Below are 9,218 nucleotides of genomic sequence, written 5' to 3'. Positions count from 1 at the left end.
AGGAGATAATTTTGTACCAGCAAATCCTCTTGTAACTACAGTACATACTCAATCAGAATGGTACATCTTACTTGCTTTCTCTATTTTATGATTAATTCCTAGTAAATTCAAATGTGTTGCTGCTTTATTTCTATCAGTTAGAGTTATAATAATTGTACCATTTTATGTTAAAATACCATTCCAAGGAATTCAATTTTACACTATTAATCAAATCTTATTTTGAAGTATAGTAGTTATCTGTCTGTTAACGCAAAGCAGAAGACAACCAGTTGAAAATGAAAAACCTTATATTAGGACAGCATGAATTTTAACAATTTTTTTTAAAATCTTTTCTGACTGATGTTGATGTAACAAATGCATGAGATAAATTAAGGACTAAATTTTTAGATAAGATATAAGTGTGTGTTTTGAAAACATAAGAATATAAGTTTACGTCTTCTATAAACATTTTAATTCGAAAAAAAGTCACTAAATAAATAAAATCAAAACAAATCTCTAGTCAGGAAAGAAAATAAAAAATACAAAGATAAAAAAAATTCAAGGTACTCACATATTTATCATAATGGAGTCAGGGTAAAGTTCCTTGAATGCAAATAAAACGCAAAGGTATAATAGCAAGCATCATTAAAATGAAAGAAAAGTCACCTAAAATAATTAAAACTGAAATCATAATATTATAAAAGTAATTATAGTATACTCTGGCTAAAAACTAACTGCACCCTATTCACTATTAAAACCTGAAACTAATTCAATGACCCCTTCAGCAAAATCAAAAGAAACAAGATTAGTTTCAGCAAAGCAAATAAAAGCTAAAGAAAAAGAAATAGTTATAAAACAACAGTATAGCTGATAATGTATAAAATAAACTATATTAAAAAAAGATGATGTAACTTACCAGATGAAAGTGTTCGTTGCTTCATCAGGAAAGAGGGAAGGAGAGGGAAAGACGAAAGGATGTGGGTTTTAAGGGAGAGGGTAAGGAGTCATTCCAATCCCGGGAGCAACCGTGGGTTGCGAAAGCTTGAATTGCGTGTGCGTGTGCGTGCGCGTGCGCGCGCAAGCGAGTGTATACCTGTCCCTGTCCCTGTCCCTGTCCCTGTCCCTGTCCCTGTCCCTGTCCCTGTCCCTGTCCGTTTTTCCCCCCAAGGTAAAGCAAATAATTTGATGTAATAGGAATATGTTGCTTCTTAAACTGATTTAATAGCGTATCTAAATGGTTGAGGAATACCAACAAAACCTACCTTATTAGGACCCTTTTGAATCTGAAGAAAACCTAAAATATTACATTCTAACAAGAATGTATCATAGGAATAAAATTTAAAAATAAATCAATCCTGAAATATCTGTACTTTTAGAAAAATCTACATAAAAGAAATTCTACCTTAAATACATTAATCTGTTGAAATAGTAAATAATTAATTGTAGTCAACAATATAAAAAAATTATTTGCTCAAATGGTCCTTTCATATTAATGAGGGTTCATATAACATACGACAGAGGTAAACAAGGTGCATGCCAGTCAGAACTCAGCTCATATAAGAATTTGACGATCGAAAAGACCTAAGTATTGGACTCCTCCAAGCAAATTTTTTCTTAAACCAACATTGAGGTTGCAATCTTGTTCATGACATAGGCTCTAGAAAACAATTCTGCTGTTGGCCATTAGGTAATCCTATGATACATTAAGGTTCATGATGGACATAAATTAATGATGTAATAATGAAGAGTTTAATTATTCTTTGTGTCATACCAATAAAAGATTATCATTAAATACAGGAAGACTATCAAACAACTATATATAAATGTCATACTCTATAGGGTGTTCCAGCCCTAAAGAAAAATTTAAGTGTTTTGATGTATAAGTAAATTCTAAAATTTATTAAGAAATAACTTGTGAAGCCATTCATTACAGCCCCTAATAAAGAGACTAATGGTTATGTTACCTTTACATGGACAAAATACTGCAGCTCTTTAAAACGTTGTCAGTGAGCAGGCCACACCTCAAAATATTATCAAGAGGACATGATTTTGATAAATGGTTGAAAATCAAATTTGCTTGGTTCTATCCACATAGTGAGGCAGAGGATGACACGGTATTAGTGAACATCCCTGAGCTCTTCAAGGCCTGGATGTGGAGCTTGTTAATTCCTCATCAATTAACAATAACAACCATTATAGGCAGAGCAGATACACTAATTTCTTCATATTACTAACATTAAAGTTATTATCTTAATAAACAACCGCAAGTAATTATAGAATCAGATTTAAAAATAATGAACTTAAATGTAATCTTGAAGACAGCAGGTTTAAAGCTGTTATATTCAAAACTAACTAAATTGTAGATTATTAGATTTAGAGCTTATCCCCAAAAGAATAAGTTAATATTTTCATCTAGAAAATTAAAGAAAAGCAAAATTAACTATTATAGGAATCTTTCTCTTCCTAACTTACTAAATAATTACAAAATAGTGAAGTAAGGCATGATAGGTACTGCATGTAGATCAGTGTCACAACATGGTCAGGAAACTTAACACGTTTATTGAAACAACTAAACTACTTCAGACAAAACATGAAATGACCTCATAATTAATGGTTGTAGCAGAACATCACTTGCAGATGTGATGGCACTAGGTAAAAGAGCAGCTCGGTAAGAATAGTGGACACAAAACATACTCACTACCTCATCCCAGAATATCCACCAGCTTTAGACTGATTTTTTCGGTGCAAAACATAGAACCAATCATCTTTCGCCAGAGAAATGGCCAGGGCCGGATCCAAACGAAAGGCATACGGTTATCTCATGAGCATACCGGCAGTGATGGGCGAGGCTTGTAACTCGGACAGTACCTATGTACCCATGTGGCCATGTGGAAAGGGCATCAGGCCAAAGTCGATTTTGATGCCACGAGGAGTTCTTACGAACTGAACTATCTTATTGTACCAGTAGCCAGCAGCCGTAAGTGGCAGGTATCTGGTCATATGGCGGAATCAACAGCTTGGTGCTACAGTAGGCATGAGAAGGAAAAACTTGCTACCTTAGCAGATGGCTGTAGCGAGCTAGGAAAGTCTGGAACTGCTAAGACCAATGTGTGGTCAAGAGCCACCATGCAGTTCCACCCTGCCCTGCCCCCCATCCCCCCCCCTCCCCCTCCCTTCCTGCAAGAATGATGGATGAGGTTGCAATGCCAATGGCTGGCACCAGTGGAGGGACATGTTGTACCAGCGGTGAATCCTTGGGCAGTGCCATGGATGCTGCAAGTGTCGGCCATACAGCAGGACCAAGTGCTGAACATTGGGGCGGTTTGTGAGGTGGGTGAGCAGCCAACTGTCTATAGTGCCAGTCTGCTGCATGACACTGAGTGCGAGCGTGGTCCCAGCATCGAGCATGAATAATGAGTAAATTGGCAGCCTGCGGGGTGTGTGTGCCAGACTGTGCTCGGCTCAGCTGCGTTGCCCTGAGAATGTGTCCAGTGCTGTGTGAAGTGTTGAGTAGGTGCTAGGCATTATTATTACCACAGGGCAGTGGAGGCAAGGGCAGTGCTAAAAGTCTCTCCAAGTCCAGGGGCAACTGAGGCAGTCAGTGATGATGTCGTCAATTTCGGTGATGTGACATTTGTCAGTAATAAATTCAAAGATGACTGACTGTTGTCAGAATTTATGTAGGGAGCACAGGTCAGTGTCCTTAGAGGAGCACTCTGCCGTATGTGCTCCAGTGCTGTTGAGTGGCAGGGAGCTTCTTGGAGAAGAAAGCGAGTGGCTACCAGGTGCTGCTGACGTGCTACTGCAGGACAGTGCCAGTGGTTATCCGGCTAGAATCAACAATGATGGCAAGCAGGGTGGTGGGGTCATCCACAGAATTGGATTGTTCCTGTTTGCTTTGGCACCGTGTAGGGTGGTGGTGAGTGGCTCTGTGCGTAGCAGCAGCATTTTTCAAGTGGCGGCGGATGAAGTTCAACATGCCAAGGCAATGGCACAGGTCCTAGAATTGAAGTTGGCACAGGAAATCAAGGATAGCAGGCAAGGAATGTGAACCAGCAGTGGAGATGGTATTGTCCAGGAATGCTAAGTTTTTGGCATGAAGAGTGAACTTTGCTGTGTTGAGTGTGTTGCTGGTGTCCTAGAGACATTCAGAAATACTGCAGAGGTGCTCACAGTGACCCTCAGGGGTCATACATAAAACCAGTATGACATCCAAGCAGGCAAAACACATCCAAGCAGGCAAAACACCATGGCAAGCCTTGCAAGGTGCCACCCAAGAAAAACTGCCAGGTTTGGGCAGCTTTCAGGAGGCCAAGGTCATAAAGATATGACAGGTATGACCTTGGTGATCTTCTGGATGTCCTCTAGTGCAGGCAGAATCTGAGTGAAAGTGTTTGCGCAATTGATTGTGCTGAAGGATTTAGTCCTAGCTGGTGCATTGTTGTAGTTGGATAGGAGTGCCACCAACTACGGTAAGGAGTGCTATGGGCATTTAGCTTCTGGTAATCACTGCATGGGTGCCAGGAGCCACACTACTTTTTGGCAAGGGGAAGGGCAGATGTCCATGGGCTCTTTGAAGGACGCAGGTGCACCAGTGGTGAGCAGCTTGTCAAACTTGACCTTGTTGATTAGAGTTTTTCTGGTGCTAGAGACCATGCCTTGTAGAAGAAAGGTGGTCCGGAAGTGATCTTGATGTGCTGAACAATGAATTGTGGACTTCCCAAGGCGCACTGCACAGGTGGATGAGAACAGAAAATTTCACCAGGTGGTCAACGTACGGGCTTCATACTGAAGAAAACAACAAAATGAGTGATGCATTTCATTGATCTGGTATTGATGTCAATGAGGCATTGACAAATGACATCAGGAAGCAGGCTGTAGTGCTTTATAAATTCTGCACTGATAACAGGGTCAACGACAGTGAAGGTCCAGGGGAGGTCCCATTACATTACATTGTTGATGCAATGTGCTGTAGGTGGTGGTGCTTTCAGGAGGATGGCTGAGGGGGCGCCAGTGTCCCACACAGGCCGCCGAGATAGACATCATGGAGCCAGTGTCATTCGGAATGAAGTGGTGGAGTGAGCATCACGAATGAACAGTCACTGAGAGACTGAGCAGCAGCCAGGCACTCCTAATACCACCATCCATTGGTGTTGGCTGCCAGTGCCACAGCTCCCTGCAGATCCTGACATCTGGGTTGACATGCTACCAGCAGAGACCAGCCATATCATAAGAGGCATCACGAGAGCAGCTGGAGCTGCGGTGATGGCAACCACCGTTAAGAACAGATGGAGTGGTGACAGCAGGCGGGGATCGGGTTAGGGTGTGTCAAGGCCAGAAGGAACAGAGACGGCAGATGCAGGCATTGGCAGTGTGGGCATTGGCATGGAACCTGGAACAGGGGGTTGCTCCACTAGAAGTTGCGTCACTGCAAATTGCATGCACAGGTCTGTGTTGCAGCATTCCAATCCTGCAAGATGTGCAGTCAGTTCAGCAATGAGATTGTGAGCACTGGAATGGCAACAATATGCGGCAAGGCATCAGTTGGGCCAGTGGCAGAAGCCATGGTTGCTATGTTGCACAAGGGGAAAACACGCGAAACGTATGCAAGGGAAATAGCGTGAGGTGCAAAGCACAGTAGTGTCTGTAGCATGGAAATGGAAGTTGATGGTGTGGTGGACTTGTACGTAGAAGTCGAAATGCACACCTAATGGGACGAGGCAGCCAGCAACATGATTAATTTGAAAATTATGTTGATTGAGTTTATGTCGGGTTTACAACCTAACTTATTAAAATAATTACAAACTTGCAAAATAAGGCATGATGGGTACTGCACGAAGATCAAAGTCCACACACGGTCAGGAAAACAACGCATTCATTAAAATGACTGAACTACTGCAGGCAAAAACATAAAATGGTCTCAGAATTAATGGTTATAGGAAAAAGTCACTTGAAGATATGATGGCCCTAGGTAAATGCAGAGCACAGTAAGGATATTGGACACCAAAGAAAGTCATGTCTTTCTTGTTCCAGAGTATCCACCAGCACAACACTAATTTTCTGACATGAGGTGTGGAATTAATCGTATCTCACAGGAGAAATGGCCAGTGCAAGATACAAACGAAAGGCACACAGTTATTACATGAGTATACTGGGAAGAACAGATGGTGGCTGGAACTCTGACAGTACCCACATGGGCACAAATTCTCGCTGGTCAGTTGCCTTGGGGTCGGACACACTGATTTACACACCAAGCTTTGTAGTAAGTGTGGAGTGGCATTGGTAAGTCTTAAAATTTACAATGACTGTCTTGGTACGAAGTAAGTTGCCACCTGGTGTACCCGTCGTGGGGTGGGGCCACAAGCAGAAGACTAGGTTTGGTGGCTTAGCTAGATTAGTGGAAGCCTCACTAGGAACGGAGCTAACCCCTGTACTGGTAGCCAGGAACTGCACTAGGTGGACATCTGGACGTACCACAGAACTGACAACTTGGGGAGGAAGTAGGCATCAAAGAAAAAACTTACTGCCTTTGCAGACAGCCATAGCGAGCTAGAATTCCTGGAATTGTTAATGTCTTTCTTAAGAAAAGTGATATCTCGGTAAAGAACAAGTATTTTGTTTCTTCAGTGATACAGGGTGTATCAAAAAGAATCATCAAATTTGGCACATACATATTCTGAAACTAATAAACATATACAATGAATTTAGGTTTATGATTAACAGGAAACCCCAAGTTTTTTTTCATAGCTTTCCTTAGGCGTTAAATATCCCCCCGCCCGAGATTTCTGCAGACTCAGACTCAGACTCCATGTGAAACTATGGCGGGTGCATTCGAGGACAGCATGGAGATTGGCCTTTACACCAACAACCTGTTTCTCGGAATTGTTCTTGCCACCACCTAATGCTCTGTGCTGTAGGAGGATCCATGCCATACCTAGTATGAAAGTGACACTGTACTGAACTGCACTGCACAAAAACATAGAGCACAAAATGCTTTCTTTTTGCTGATACCATTTTTCCTAGAACTGAAGTGAGCGCACACTGCTGCTACCTAGTGGGAACCATGTAAAACTCAAGAGTTTGCTCTTTCCAACAGTACATTGTTCACGCACATATCTCAATAACATAATAGTTATGATTTTTTAAATCAGATGATTCTTTTTGGTACACGCTGTATATTATTAACTATAAATTATTTTAAATCAGCCTAAATTAAGACAAATAAATAATGAAATTTTAATACACCCTATTATAAAAGGTATGATAAATAAAATTTACTTCATTAAACTTAAGTAAATGTTTCATATACCTCTTACATTAATAATAAACTACAATCTGAATAATCAAGTCTACAAAATATACTAAGAAAGTAAATTGTATATAATTATTTCTGTTAAATAATAAAATAAACAAAACTTGATACAATATAATCAAGCAACATATCCTGATTTGGACAGAAAATTTTTCATTGTAAGTGTAATGCTCAACTAATAAGTTATATCTATATCAAAATACATACTCCACAAGCCACTGTGTGGTGCGTGGCAGATGGTACCCTGTACCACTACTAGTCATCTACATTCCTGCTCCACTTGCAAACAGAACAAGAGAAAAACAACTGTCTGTATACCTTCATATGAGCCCTAATCTCTCTACTAAATTTTGTAAATAGTGCTTCTTGAAAAGAATGTCGCCTTCCCCCTATAGATTCCCATTTGAGCTCCTGAAACAACTCCATAATACTTGCATAATGATTGAACCTACTGGTAGCAAATGTAGCAGCCTCCCTCTGAATTGGTTTGATATCTTTCTTTGATCTGACCTGTTGTGGATCACAAATAGTCAAACAGTATTTAACAATGGGTCACACTAGTGTCCTATATGTGGTCTCTTTTACAAATGAACCACACTTTCCTAAAATTCTCCCAATAAATTGAAGTTGACTGTTTGTCTCCTCTACTACCGTCCTTACATGCTCATTGCATTTCATATTGCTTTGCAGCATTATGCCTAGATGTTTAATGTATGTGACTGCATCATGCAGCACACTACTACTGCTGTACTCAAATATTGGTGGTTTATTTTTCCTATTATCTGCATTAACTTACAATTTTCTACATTTAGACATAGCTGCCACTCATCACACCACCTAGCAATTTGCTTAACTCATCTTGTATTCTCCTACAGTCACTCAGTGACAACACCTTCCCATAAACCACAGCATCATCAACAAGCAATTGCAGACTGCTGCTTACCCTGTCTGCCAGTATGGTTTACAATCTGTTTAAATTCTGCCCATAATTCCTCTACGCCCATCATATTGAAACTACAGCAAATGGTTGCAGTTCATTGTCTAAATGGGGTGCTAACAACACTCACTCTCTTCTTCCTAGCAGAAATACTCCCCTAGCCTACTTGGTAGATTTAATAACTTTAGCAACAAAGTTGCTATGACGACATGGTCACTAATATCTGTCTCTCTACTGATGCCGTTGATTAGATCAAGGCCATTTGTAGCTAGAAGTTATAAAATATTTCCATTGCATGTGGGCAGTTGAATTAGCTGCTGAAGACAGTTTTCAGAAAATGTGTTAAAAAGAACTTCGCAAGACGATCTGTCTGGATTCCCAGCAATGAAACCATAGACATCCCAGTGTATACCAGTAGATTAAATTCGCCTCCAATTAATATTGCATGATCTGGGCATTCTCACACTACTGACCATAGATTTTCTGTAATTGAATTGACAACCATCACAGCAAAATCAGGTGGGTGGTGAAAACATCCAACAATTAACTTGCAACCAGATAATCCACTATCATACTTAAATTCGACCTCAGTATAGACAATATTTTTGTCAGCTGCAGTGAACACATCCACTCCCATGGTGTCTAATTTGTCTTTTCGATATACATTCCATAAATTGCTAAATATGTTGACAGAAAGAAAACCACAACGTCAAGAAACAGCTGCGTGACATAAACAGAAGTTGGTAGGCACGTTTGTATGCCTGAAATGTGATGTCTCTTCAGATTTCGCACCAGTCACATAAGAGTGGCTCTAGTCGCGGCACCATAAGGATGCAAATCAGGTTTACTTTAAGTTGTAATATAACTTGGCGAAAAATGTTTTTGGTGGTGAAGTTTGGGATGTGTATCATTGTTTAATACAACAAAAACCATGTTCAATATACCACATCTTATTACATATATTCTCCACTAAAAAAATAATGCTTATCT

This window comes from Schistocerca nitens, chromosome 1, assembly GCF_023898315.1.
Source record: "Schistocerca nitens isolate TAMUIC-IGC-003100 chromosome 1, iqSchNite1.1, whole genome shotgun sequence".
Taxonomy (NCBI): Eukaryota; Metazoa; Arthropoda; class Insecta; order Orthoptera; family Acrididae; genus Schistocerca; species Schistocerca nitens.
The sequence above is the reverse complement of the archived record's forward strand: the minus strand, read 5'-3'. Positions refer to the sequence as shown.